This window comes from Myotis davidii, unplaced genomic scaffold (genome assembly GCF_000327345.1).
Source record: "Myotis davidii unplaced genomic scaffold, ASM32734v1 scaffold821, whole genome shotgun sequence".
Taxonomy (NCBI): Eukaryota; Metazoa; Chordata; class Mammalia; order Chiroptera; family Vespertilionidae; genus Myotis; species Myotis davidii.
The window spans coordinates 396,877-411,015 of NW_006295269.1; the positions used below are offsets into that span (position 1 = coordinate 396,877).

The following is a 14,139-nucleotide window of genomic DNA, read 5'->3' on the forward strand; positions in this document are numbered from 1 at the left end:
GGTCGGGCAGCGGCAGCCACTTGCTAGAGTGCGGGAGCCTTCGGGACGCGCGGTCCAACGGGGAGGCGCCGGCCGTGGACGTGGTGCCGGCCGACCTGGCCCACGCGCAGCAGCAGCAGGTACTGTGCCGGGAGCCGGGCGCGGAGGGTGGCGGGTGCCCGCTCCACCGCTTGGTTTGACGCTTGGCCGCTGTGAGTGGCTCATTTTCACTCAACTATCTGACTGTCCGCAGCGTCTTTTAAGCCAGCAGCGTGCGAGGGTCCCAGGGCCTGGCGTAAGAGATGAACTCCCACGCCCCTGGGAGTTGGAAGTCTTGGGGGTGGGGGTGGAGGGTGAGACAGAGAGGACCCTGGCCACGCCCTCGGAGGCCCGGGGCGGCAGCATACCGGGAGTAAAGTGCGCCTTTGGAAAAGGGGTGCACGATGCCTAATGAAAAAGAAATGGCTAACCGACTTATGAAGCCTTATGAAGAAGGAATACAAATAAGAGGAAGAAGTAAGAGGAAAATCAGGGCTTTATAAGAGAAAAATAAAGTGAATAAAAGTAGAAACAGAAGTACAGGCAGAACTGGGTAAATAACAGGCCAGACAGCAGCACACAGGATCGGGGTGAGACGCGGCCCGGCTGCGGGGGGCTGCTGCTGGCACACGTGGCTGCTGGGATGGGCTGGTCCTGTTAGCGCCTTAGATCCTCTCCTTTGGTGGCTGCCAACACGCACACACATTGGACGCACTCATCCCTGCTGTATTCTTCGTGGGCTGTGCGTGGGTCCTTGTGAGTGGCGGGTGAACTATTCCCAAAGGTGGCCCGGAAGCCGGGGCTGTGGCTGAAGTGCGGATGCAAATGCAGATGAGGAGCTGCCTTCGCCTGCCGGCGCGTTGTCCCAGCCGCTCTTGGAGTCCGGATATGTTACTAGTTTTGTTAGTGATACGGATGGTCCTTGTTCCATGTTAGTCCTTGACTCAATGTGCAGTACATAGTTACAGTGCCACTTGGAGAAAAGGTGAGAAAAAGAATGATGCCTTGTGGGCCTTTCTAACAGAAACAGGAATTGTGGGGGGCGGGGGGGGAGTAGCACGCCTCCCAGACATTCCCCTGGACCCCCTGCCAGAGAAGCGTGGCGATGTCGCCAGATTGTATTCTCTTCTTGCTCAGAATTTTTGAAAATATGAGGAGTCATTCGATCGCTGGTCTATTCGAAATTGGTGGAACCCACAGAACACGGAACCTTCAGAGAGAAGGAAAGGGAAACTCAGAGACCAGGTTACGTCTTAGCCGAGGCTCAGTCCCTGACGGTCTCCTGTCGGCAGCCCCGCCCCAACGCACCTGCGCCGGCAGCCCGGCAGCTGGGGCTCGGTTTGCTGTGGAGAGACGGTGTGCGTGTCTGTTAGTCCAGGCGGCCTGTCCTAAGCCATGAGACCATTAGAGCGCTCGGTCCGGGGGAAGGACCCACGTGTGTGTGCCTGTGCTGGCGTGTGTGGTAACAGGTGGGCGTGCTCTCTATTGGGATAAAGGACTGGTGTTTGGGTGCCACTCTCTGTGCCCTCCCTGCAGAGGCCATTCTCCCTGCAGAGCCAGCCTCAGTGCTTCTCCCTGGAGGAGTGGGGGTGGGGCGGTTGACCAGTGTGTGGTATGAAGCCCAAGTAATCAGTGTTTAACCCACATTAATTAAATAAATGGAAAATTAACTTCTGAATTTTATTTGAAGAACTTAAAATCATTCACTATCTCAAAGTAGTAAGTCAGCCAAAAACTTTACATATATACCACACACACACACACACACACACACACACACACTCCCCTCATAACAACCATGACAAATTAACCTCACAGAAAAAAGTTATAACAACATCTTCCTTAAAACACATCACTAGCAGAGTTAGTTATCACATCTCCCCTTCTTATTTTGTTTGTAACCACTTTGGAAAAGATATCAAATAAAGGTCAATGCCTTTTGATTCTACTTCAGAATTATTTTTTAATATTTTTATAACTGTTTGGTTTCTGTTTGCCATGGACGTGTCTTTGGATGAAAGAAAGCAGTTGGGTCTCTCACTGCGGCTCTCGCCTCACACACTGTGGCGGGCAGGCCTGTCTGGGCTTCTGAAATAAAGCACTGACAGCTGGCTCACTCCCCTAAGTGCTCGAGGAGCCTTTGCCGGGCTGTTGGGGGAAAGAAGCTCGAGATGAAATAAGAAAACCTGCAGGATTGCTAACGTCCACAGCACTGGGTTATCGGAGTTTTCTTCCAACTGAAAACTGCAATAATTAAGCATTTTGGAGAAATCGAGTGTCAGCATGACGGACGGGGCTGTTTTCATCCTCTTTACTCTGCAGGTTCTTACTTGCAGTGAGAATTGCAGCAGTGAGAGAATCACAGCCATGCTGAATTCATTACCGCGGCAGCCACACAAAACCGCGGATAAGATTTCAATAACTGCAGGCCACAGTTGAGTAAACAGTTGCACTGAAATTTAATTCCTGTTGACTTTTCCCCCATTCCTCGCCAGGGGCACATTCTGATTCTGTAGTACAAAGACAACAGGGTTACAGCTTTGATTAATGTAGGACAGTGGGAGAGAATTAGAACTGGAAAATACGTTAGAAATCCGCGGAACAAAAAGCCGGGGCTGAAAACCCTGGGTGCAGAAGCGAGTTAATGATGATGTCTGTGAGCTGAATGGGCAGGGTGGCCTTGCACCACTGCAGCCATTCATGATCCGGGAGCACGTTCCTCCGGCCAGGATTTAGGGTAAAGACAGTCGAGCCCTTTTGCGTCTGATCCAGATGATGACAGGCAGCTGCAGGTGAGGAGGCCCCGCAGCAGCAGAGCAGGGCGCTCGCGGCCGTCCACGGTGGGGCCCTGGCTTCTCTGCTGGGTTTGATCTAATCGGTGACTAAATTGTGTCCAAATACAATTGTTTGTGTGTTTTTCTGATCACATAGCTGACAGCCTAGATAATGGGGGGAATCCGGCTTTTCCGTCTTCTCTTAAAAAAATCAGATCTGCTCCCCCTGAGCTGATGCTTCCACAGGGGCTGCAGTGGTTGGGAGAAGAATTGCTACTTGAGCCAGGGAGCCACAGCCCTCTCATCGGCCTTGGTTCCGCCCAGCAGCCTCGCCCCTTGGTGCCCTCCAGGCCGGGGAGCTGGCAGTTCTGGTCCGGGAGCTCCATCCTCACTCAGGAGCCAGGAGAGGCGCTCCTCAGCTGGAGGAGCCCCAGCGCCCGCCCAGCTGCCTCCCCCCTCCGACCAAATGCATTGTCTCTGTGATGTTTCAGCTCCACTTATATCTGGGCTGTAACACTATTACAACAATAGTTCTCTAATAACATAATTTGATAGAGTTTCTGAGCATTTTCTTTTAGCCATTGAGTAACTCTTTACCCAATCCCATCTCTGCTTTTTACTTCCCATTACGCTGCCCCATGTCTGGTCTGTGGAAGTTGTGTGCGGGCTGTGCACTCCTCCATTATGAAACTCAGCAACAAATACTATTACCGATTGCTGAAGTTTCTTCTTAAAGAAGGGATTTTAAAATGTCCAAAGCAATTTCGTAAACTGTGTGGATTAATGCATTTTAAAAGTCGCGAGTTTAGGGAGCAGAGTTTTATTTCCATGCTGCTCAGATGAGAGCGTCCAGATAAGCATATCACATAGAGCATAATGTTTAGGAGTTTTCCGTGTACAGCATGTGCAGCAGGTCAGTTAACTGAATGCAGCCTGGGAAATGTTTATTCAATAAAAATGCATAGCTGGTACATAAAACAGCGATTTCTTAACAAGATTCTATTTAATGACGGGTTTTTCAGATTTTTTGTGGGTTCCACCCGGCAGTTTTATTGTCTGCAAATCGGTACAGGGAGAGCTTCGGTCACTGGTTTTGAGGTGTGGCTGTCATTTTACATTTAGAGATAGTCTATAAGAAAGACATAAAAAGAAGGAGTTCTATGTGGAATTTAAACATGTATTATTTAGAGAGTGTGGATAAGCTGTATGTTTATTTCATATAATTTCTTTGATATTTGGCTTAAGGTGTTGGACCTTTTAGCCCAAAAGATAGTGGTACATGGTTTATGTTAATGTCAAAGAAAGAGACAGAATGTTGGATGACTATTGAGGAGGTAAGAGAGGTAGGAAGGATAGGGAGCTTTGAAAAATCATTAAAGAGAAGGAGTAGGATTCAGTGGGGAGGGGGAATCAATGGGGAGGGTATTCGGTGGGGAAGAGGATTCAGTGGGTTGAATTTTGCCCATGAAATGGAGGATGTAAGGCTTATTCATTACATGGGATGAGAGAAGCTCTGAGAAATGGGATACGTGTGACAGGACTCAAGAATAGAGCTTGTTGCGTAAGTTCAAAGGGGATGTCGAGAACACACTGTCAGAGCAGCCAGGAGAACCCTGAGTGTATATCCGGGGGTTCTCTGGATGTGAGAAACATAATTATAATGACCAAAGTGTCAAGTTTCAGCATAAATCAATATGCAAACATCACAAATTCTTCTCTTCATTTTCAAAATGGCAGCATAGATTCCTCATGTGGTTGTTGGCACTAAAAGTACGAGTGGAAGTTGAGCACAAGAGGAAGTTGTTCTGCCTACGTCTTCAATGTAACAGCCTCCGTAAAAGACAGTGCCTGGGAGAAATGGCTGCCGGTGTGGGATGGGCAGGGGCCCTGTGAGGGAGCCACCCTTACTCCTCACTCTTACCCACATCCCATGAGGCTGCACCAGCATCTCACTGGCCGTCCTTTACCTGTTCCTCACCCTGTACAGGAGTCCCCCGTGATGAGCTGGGTCTATAGGGAAGACTGGGCAGCAGTGGCCAGTTCCGCCTTATCATTCTTCTTTTCCTTTGATAAAGGTCGCTTATGACCTTCGTTAGGAATACACTCAGGGGCCTTTTCACTGCAGCTGCCAGGCACGGTGTCTGAAAGGAGGGTCTTTAATGTCATTGGAAGGGAAACAGGGCCCGCGTATCTGTGTCCACACGGGGCAGTGCTGGAAGGGAGCGCAGAAGATAGGAAGGCTTATTGAGTGCCCTCCTGGGGCCAGTGCTGTGCTGGGGCGAGAACACCCCTCCCAGGTGAGAGGAGACCCAGGCTGTCATTGTAAAGGGAGCTCTCCGCTAGGCTACCCTCCTTTTGGAGACAGAGTTCAAATGCCACAGAAAATATTGATGGCCAAAACTATCCTGTAGGAATCGATGCCACGAAATGTTATAGAAAACAACACAAATTGAAATAAAACTGAGACAGGAATTCAGGTAATTCTGGCAAATGATGAAAAGGCAGCCACACAATGAATTTCTGCTCTTCTCCCTCCCTGTACGGCTATTTCTAGAAAAGGCATATTTCACCCTGAAGGTTAGACTTCGTTCTCTCTCTGTGAGCTTAGACTGGCCTTTCATCCAAACATTGTTTCCAAGGGTTATGGACATGCGATGTGAGCCTTGTATGCATTCTTCCCAGTTTTGATTACCTAACAGTTCTGTGTCATTAATCTCTCCCTGAAAACTAAGACGGCACGGGAAACAAGACGAAAAAGAGCTGTGTGCTCAGATAAGAGAGCGGGACAGTAGAAGCTGTAGGGGGGAAGTGTGCATCGCTACCTTGACAAGGTAATTTCAACTCTGACCCCTGAGCTAATAATAATAATAATAATAATAATAATATACTCACTCTCTCTTGTCTAATCAGAAATCTCTTATTGAACTTTCAGGAGGTCTGACTTTAATGGTAATTTGTTGACAGGTTAGCTTTGATGATTGCAAAGAGTTCGCTTTGCAAAACTCGCTGGCTTCTGTCTGCCCTCTGAAGGCAGGGACCCACTTGCTGCTTTGCAAGTGCTTGCCGTTATCGCCCGCAGGTGCTGAGCAGGCAGAATTGGCTGTTTGTATAATGCACACCCGTAGCTCCCTGATGAGGTCCAATGCACTGTGAGGTGGAGCACAGAGTACTTGATAAAAAGGGTTACAAGGTGACTGCTTTCATGACAAAGTAGAATAGCATTATAAATGCAAGTGGCAGACGGAGCCACAGAGGGAAGTTTATGTAGAGAATTGAACCCCATATTAGAAAGGTTCTTTTCATCACTTGGTCTTTGAACTCAAATCTATTGTAATTGTGAAGTGTTACTTGTAACATTCCAGAGACCCTTTGCTCAATACTGTTTGATTTGGTTCAGAGAAATACAACCACACTTTTTCTTATCCTCTCTCACAAGGAAATGCTGGCAAGGGAGGTTCGCACTCTGACCAGGTCTCTGCTCTGTCCCAAGTGAGCTGCCCTGGAGAGCAGGGGTACCTCGGGTTCCCAGCTTTAGCTTTCTTAAAATTCATTTGTTCCTTTGTTTGCATGTTCTTTCGTTTAGCTAATACTAGCTGTGCTTGCCTATGTGTAAGGCAGTGTGGGACCAACCTGATGCGTGGCGTGTTGGTGTTGGGAAAGCGTGGGGAGTGGCAGTGGAGGCGGCGGGCAGGTTTGGAGGTCAGTGGGCTCAGCGTGTGGGGGGCTTGAGTATCTAAGCCAAGGAGTTTCAGAGCAGAAAGGCCAGAGAGGAGGCAGTGTTCTCAAGGTGAATTAGAAGGCTGGGCCTGGCCTGGCTGCAAGGAAGGAGATTCAGAGAGGAATCGCAGTGACAAGATACTGCAGCTGGCCCAGAATCTAGTGCTGGGGCCCTGACCCTCACTCCTCTAGTTGAGGGTACCCTGTTGTTGACCACCTTGCTCCCTGCATTTCTCAACTACGGTTGAACCCGTTCCATGGCGTTCCCGGGCGCAGCATGGCACCTGGCCCGGGGCCCGTCTTGGGCAGACGCGTTGGGAGTGCCTGGAATGGGAAAAGAAAGGAGGCCTGGATCCAACGTGAGTGTGGGAGAGCAGCGGCGCCTTTGAATTAGGTGTGGAAGCACCAGGGAGTGGGAGTCATGCTGCTGATTCAGGATGCCCATCTGAAGACCTCCCACGGGGCACCAAGAATGGGGAGCATTCCCGGGGAAGAGCCCAAGCCCTCCGTACCTGTCACTGTTGTGACTGTGGTGACATGAGAAAGAGAGCACAGATATAACTTGTAAATAAAGGACGGACTTATTTCCCAAAGTCCCCCCCCCCCTTTTTTTAAAGTGTTTTTAAAAAAGGACCCTCTTATAATCACTAAAGTGTACTGTTTGACTGTCTGTGTTTATTCAGTTTAAAATTATGGAGCATCGTCCCTTTAGCTTTGCCAGTTACTAATGAGCATACCTTCCGGAGTCGCAGGGCGGGGGTGCTGATAAGCTGCTTGTGAGCCCGTTGATTGGGGAATGAACTTGTCTCTGTAGAGACTGGAACTAAGATGCTAGATCTGTGATAAAGTCTCCGTCCCACATGGACGCTGCTGCTTAGAGTGAGTTTGTTTTTTAAAGTGACGGGGGTGCATTTGGGTTTCTTGTGTTGAAAAGTCCAGTGTGCGCACATCAGGCAGCTGGAGCAGCAGAAGGCGCCCCTGCAGGGTCAGGTCCGGCCTAGGGGGGAGCTGCGCCGCCCGCGGAGGCCGCTGGGGGAAGGCGCTCTGCTCTCCCACCTTCTGCTATGGCACCTCCCAGTTCCCCGGGTCTCCTTGAGTTCCGCTGTTACACCTACAAAGACTGCTCCTTTACCTGGACCCAAAATAACTTTAACTTCCTAACACAGATTCATCTTTAGCAAAATTTCTTAAAGTAGACCATTTACTACCCAATTCATCATCCACACACTGTAAGTGATTGTCAGTGTCACAGCCTCTTGTTGAAAGAATCAGCTGACAGAAATCTGTTTTATCTCTGCGCCTTTTCTCTCCCTCACCACCCCCCACACACACTGAAGGGGAGCTGACATGGCGTCTTCTTAGTCATTCAAACCCAATAACTTTTCATCTGAAGGTTAAGTGGTGAGATATAAACTAAAAGATGATAATATCAATTCCATGTTCACTGAAGGGCACAATAGACCTCTTTCTAGTAGAGGGAAAATTGTGCATAAAATGTCTTTTGCTTTTCAACAGCAGAGCCATGCCTCTCAGAGCCAAAGAAAGAAAGACTTTTGAAAAATTTAATAAAATAATACATAACATCCTAAAGTAAGGCAAAAGTGGCCTTTTATTATTGCAATTATTAGGTATTAATTTTTCAAGGTTGCATGGTAAGAAATAGTTCCATTGTTATTGCCGCCTGTATTGCCTCCTGTCATCCTTCCGCAAACCCAGCGGCCTCTGCAAGGTTAAGGGCGGGGTAGCATGGCGTGATGTTCGTTCATTCCGGGCTGTGTTCGGTGCTAATGTGCAGACAGATAACACCGTGCGAAGACTGCTCACCTTGCCTCTTTCCCCTCCAACTTGTGGTATTTCCATTTCGACTCCATAGGAATTCAACAAATTCAAGATCCAAAAGGATGAAGTGAAAATGGCTTCACATGTGCATTTTCTTAGGATCTTCTGATTATCTCATTAGTTTTGTACTTGTCTTAGAAACACACAGCTGTGCTGTGTATTGTATGTGTATGCATGTGCGTTTATCTAGAGCAGGGTTCTCAACCTGTGGGTCACGACCCTTTAGGGGTCGAACGACCCTTTCACAGGAGTCGCCTAAGACCATCGGAAAGCACATATATAATTACATATTGTTTTTGTGATTAATCACTATGCTTTAATTATGTTCAATTTGTAACAATGAAATTGGGGGTCACCACAACATGAGGAACTGTATTAAAGGGTCGCGTCATTAGGATGGTTGAGAACCACTGCTCTAGAGACTTCCTGTGTCATTAACATCTTTTAAGAGGAGAAAGCATCACGCATAAGCTGAGTGTGTGCTATTCACAATACTATGATCCAGAGGATATCTGTGATAGTGACTCACAGTTACAGTTGTCAGGAGTGCATCTGGAAGGAAGTTTAACCCTTTTCGGTCCAACGTGGAGGCTGACTCGACAGACCAGGCGCTAGGAGCAGGTCCAACGTCGAGGCTCAGGCCGACACCGCAAACCGGTTCAACATTCAATCCCGTCAGTTAATTTGGACCAGACTGTTTGAATTCCAAAAATAAAACTGGACCGCAAAGGGTTAAACTTGTCTCAGCCATCTCTCCAGTATCTTCACTGGGAAGTTCTAGGTACGAAGCACATGGGAAGCCTGCAGATATACCAGGGATTGGTGAACTGAGCCAGGAGAAGGCCAAAGCTGACACCTTTTTTTTTTTTAATCCTCACCAGAGAATGTTTCTTTGGATTTCTAGAGAGAGAAGGAGGAAGAGAGAGGAAGGAAGAGAGAGAAAGAGAGAAACATCGTTATGAGAGAGCAACATGTACCAGTTGCCTCCTGTACATGCCCCAACTGGGCTCAGTCCCACAACCTTTTGGTGTATGGGACGAGGCTCCAGGCACCGGAGCCACTGCAGGACTGCCACCTGTTTCTTAGGGACGGTTTATTGAGCCAGCCACACCACCTGTTCGTGACTGCCCGTGCTTTCTCCCTGCAGCAGCCTGGGAGAGTTGTTGCGACAGAAAATGTGTGGCGCGCAAAGCCTAACATACTCAGTATCTGGTTCTTTACAAAGAAAGTGTGCTGGCTCCTGGATTAGTGGGTGGCAGATGTGGTAAGAGTAGCCTTTCAGAACCTTCTGCTCTTATTTATAGCGACAACACAGGGATCATCACTTACCCTTTTCTAAATTATCTGCAAAAAATTACCATAATTTAAGACATTGTTTTGCATTTTCTGGAGTGATAGATACCATACCTCAGGCTTTCTTCTGAAACATGTTTTTGAGTGGATCTTACAAAGTACAGGATCTCCTGTATATGGGCAGTCCCAGGGCTCGTCAGGCGCCTACTCACAGGTGGAGGCGGGACAGGGAGTGAGTCACTCAAACCCCAGATGGCCTTGGCTATGGTCCTCTTACAGAGAAAAGTAACATAAACAGGTAGCGTATCTTATGGTCATGGCCCCTTGTTTGGCTAGAAGATAAAAAGCAATATCCTGAATATCTGTCTCCCTGCATTTATAAAATTCATAATCTAATCAGAGTGAAACAAGACATTAACATATGCATTAAATATCAATAAAAACTCCAAGCAAATAAAGATAAGCTGTAGAAGAGATGCAAATGGCTAATCAACAGATGAGTGTTTTAAGCAATAAGTCTTCAGTGACCCAGAGAAGAAGGGTTCCTTTGAGTCTGTGTTGGTGGGATTTTTAAAGACCATGGAAAAATTCAGGAAAAAGTAATTCAGCACGTGTGCACCTGCTGCCGTAGTCTAGTCCTTCAAGAGGAGATGCCGGACAGAGGGACGCACTGAGCTCTCTGGCCTGTGACTCAGGTATTAATGCCCAGGAGGCGTGTCTGCCATTTTGCCATCTTTAATTTGGGGTAAGAAAGGATGGGTTTCTGTTATGGGTCAGCTGGAGTGTGTGCGGGGCAGAGGTCTTTGTGTGCCGGACACCAGTGTCTGCGTGTGTTGGTCTCCAGTCTGCTCCACAGACCATTGCCTGAGTTGCGCGTACAATTTCCAGAAATTGATGCAGGCCATTTGGGTTGTTATCTATATTTCCCCTACTTTTATATTACATTTTAGCTAATTCATCAGTGTCATACAGCTAGAACAATTGAAACCATAATGCCTAATTTCAAAACAGTTGTCAAATTTTGAAGACGTTTGCTCAGTCCAAATGTTCATGAACTGACATCTTTCCCAGGAAATGCGTGGGCCTTGTATTGGTTTCTAAGCTTGTTGTCAGATATATGAAAACCTCTGTATTCTTCCAAGGGAGTGGGTTTCTCTGGCTAATCCTTATCTCTTATTCCATCATTCTTACATTTTGCAGGTTCCGGTCGCTTCTTTACCAATCCGATGAGACCCCAGTATTGTGTGGCTCTGACAAGTGTGTGTCAATGTCTGTGTAATTTTCTGCTATACTTCCATGCGCATCGTGCCCAGCCCCTCCCTCAGTTAAAACACCGTATGTGCCGTGCTGCAGGTCAGCCCGAGGCACCAGCTGGCCCCTCCTTTTGACAGATCCTCACAGCTTTCCTGTGTTTCATGAATGTTAAGTATATCAGTAGCCTATCTTTGATATGGAAAAGGTTTCCTCTTTGGCTCTAATTGCTTACCAGTGTGTCCCTGGAATTAGTCGGTGGTTGTCTTAAATGTAGCATTAAATGCCAGCTCTGAAGAAAACTGTGGAAAGTCAGGTCATACAAAGCCTCTAAGGTCTTTTATGTTCATTCAAATGTGATCACTATGTTTACAAACCCTTGAACTCTTCTAATTGAACCCTATAAACTAGTTATAAATCAGCACAGATAAGATCAACCCCCCGCAGCACTGGCACTGCGTTCTGTGGCTGGTGAGAGTGCAGGTTTGTGTCGCCATCTGGGCTCATCTCTTTGGCCTTGGGCATGAAGAGGCTTCGCACAGCCGTACCTTTGACTCAGGGGTACACTTTGGCTGAGAGGTGGTGCGGCATTCAGCGGGGTCTCCATGTTTTATGTGCATTAGAATCATCTGGAGGGTGACTTCAAATAAAACACAGCCTGCTGGGCCTGCCCTCAGAGCGCTTTATTCGGTGGTGCCTGGAGTGGGGCCCGATAATCTGCATTTCTGATACTTTTAATCCATTCTCTGCTGCTGTTTGGAGGTCACACTTTGATAGACCCCTCAAAAAGGTAGAGTATCTAAAAGCATAGTCTACGGAGCCAGCCTGGTTGGCCTCACTAGTGGGGTAATTGTGCAAATCAGTTAATTGATCTCAGTTTTTACATCCATCAAATGGGGATAAAGTTAGTGTTTCATATTCTGAGTAGAATGGAAAATGCTTGCAAAATTGCACAACACATAGAAAATGGTCTACACATATTAGCTGTTGTTACTCTTAGCTTTATGATCATGATTATTAGGAATTTAACCTCGAGAAATGAGGTGAGGCACACAGAAAGATTTAAACCTGCACTCACGGCGGAAGGAGGTTGGGCCGGTGGTGCCAGTGTCTCTGAGCCTCACTTTCCCTCTGGCGGTGGGCTGCGAGAGAGAACTTGCAGAGGGTTTGTGAGGAGCACATGAGTAAGACGCAGAAAGGCCTTCGCCTGGAAAAGGTGATCAGACCTGTGACTGGTCTTGCTCCTCATGTCTGAGGAGAGGGGAAGGTGTGGCTGAAGTCTTAAAGGCCCAAAGGGAGCAGCCGGAGGAACCAGTTGTGTCTCAGGGCTGGCCCCCTCCTGAGCCTGCTCCACCCCCTCTACCTTCAGACCCAGGCAGCTGAGGTGGGGCAGGCAGGTGGGAGCCCTGGCTGGAGGGCCCTGGGCCTGGAATGGGGAATCTTGTCTCTTCCCTAAGATGATTGATTGACATCAGCACTCAGTCCCTCAACAACCCAGCTCTTCCTGGAGAAAGTGAAGGCTGCAGAGTCCGTTCTTGTAGGCAATTGCTGCCCAATTTACCATTTTAGGACAGAAAACGCATCTTAATAAATACAGAATTTCTCCTACTGACCTACTAGCAACATTACTGAAGGGCCCCACACACAACTGTTTTAGATTTAGAGGCAGAGTTAAGGACCCAGTTCGCCTTCAGAATCTGAATTGAATCAGGGTTTTATTTCAGATAAAATCTTTGGGGCTCATAACTTAAAAAACACAACTTTTACTGGCATTACGCAATTTGCCACGGGTCATTTAGCAAAATGTTTGTATATGTAAGCCCAGGTTCTTCTTTTAAGAAAAAGGAGGGGTGGAGGATGGAGATTGGATTTTGCTAAAATCCAGGTGGCATTTCAGTTTATATTTAATTTTAATTGGAAATCAAATACAGGCTGGGGAGAAAAAATTCTACCGTGTTTTCTTTACCGAGAGTATCCATTGCGGGTGGGGGCGGGGACGCTGCAGAGCGGATTCTAAGAAGCAGCTTTTTTATTGGCATGTCTATTTTTTTTCCTGGCAAACTTCTTGAGCCTGCATTTTCTTTTTTAACATCTAAGTTTTTACACATGGCAGGGTTTTTATCTCTTGAGGCTTCATGCAGCTCTCCCTCTGTAGTTGGCATGGGCTTGGCACCCAGATCCAGGTCAGCAAATAATTACCTGCGACGGATAACCGAGGCCTTCCCTGGCGGCTGCCTGGCAAGCCCTCTCTGGTCCAGTCTGCGATGGCATTTGATTCTTGAGAGGCTGAGATGTTCCTGAAGAATTAGGAAAAAATCATTGCTTTTTCAAGCTGGAATTTAGTGGCCCCCCAGTTTGTGAGTGTAACCGGCTCTGGGTGCATTTTGTGAAACTCCCGAACAGCTAAAGCTGCGGAACGGGCCCGCGTCGCCGAGGCCCTCGCTCTGGGCTCGGGGTGCAGCTGGGTGGCGTTCACAGAGTCCCTTTGGGGAGTCCTCCGTCCTCCTCCCTCACTCCCTTTCAGATACGGAGATGTGTGTGTTCCTCTCCTTTTTTTCCTCTCTCTGTGGGGTCATAGAATTTTTTAAATTCCTTAGATGATCCAGCCTCACATTTTATGGATGAAGAAACTAAGCTCAGACAAAACTGAGGCTTTGTCCTCTGAGGAACTTTGGCGTGGACGCCCTGATGCGTTAGAAGCAGCTCCGTCTGTGGGCCGTCGGGGCCGGCGGGCCGGCATCCCGTCGCCGTGGCTGCAGCCCCATGAGCGCCCTGTCCGGTGGAGGGCACATCCGTGTGGCCGCGTGTGCGTGTGCAGGTGCCGGAGGTTGGGAAGTGAGCGCTGTGATCTCCAGAGCCCGGAGCAGGAAACGTCACATTTAAATTTACTTCAATAGTAAACCTGCTCGGCTTCTAGGCTTTTCTATCTCTTTCAGTAATGCTCTTCATACACAGGCATGGCAGTGTGCCAATAAAACTTTATTTGCAGAAACAGCAGAGGCGGGGTTGGCTCTTGGGCAGCAGTGGCCGCCCTGTCCTCGCCGGTGCAGAGGCGGCGCCCCGGGAACCTCTCTGTGCAGCAGCTCATATTTTCTCTGCGAGTCACAACGGCCTCAAGAGGGATGACTTGTTTCTTCACTTTCTTCTTTAAAAAACCCCAAACCTCTTCCCAGCTCCATCCTTCCTACCGGGGTCTGCTTCCCATTTCCAGTCAGGCCAGGTGGCGGCCCTGGGAGCGGCTGGGAAG

At 48.1% G+C, this 14,139-nt stretch overlaps 1 protein-coding gene across 3 annotated transcripts in view; it reads left to right on the plus strand.

The window, feature by feature from the left end:
* Window positions 1-6: 6 nt before the first annotated feature.
* Window positions 7-14,139, plus strand: part of FOXP1 (forkhead box P1) — a 232,732-nt gene continuing 218,599 nt past the window's right edge. For all 3 annotated transcript variants that reach the window (XM_006769933.2, XM_015567944.1, XM_006769932.2), the window contains exon 1: window positions 7-119. The gene's annotated coding sequence lies outside the window, so the exon portion shown is untranslated. The remainder of the gene's footprint in view (window positions 120-14,139) is intronic.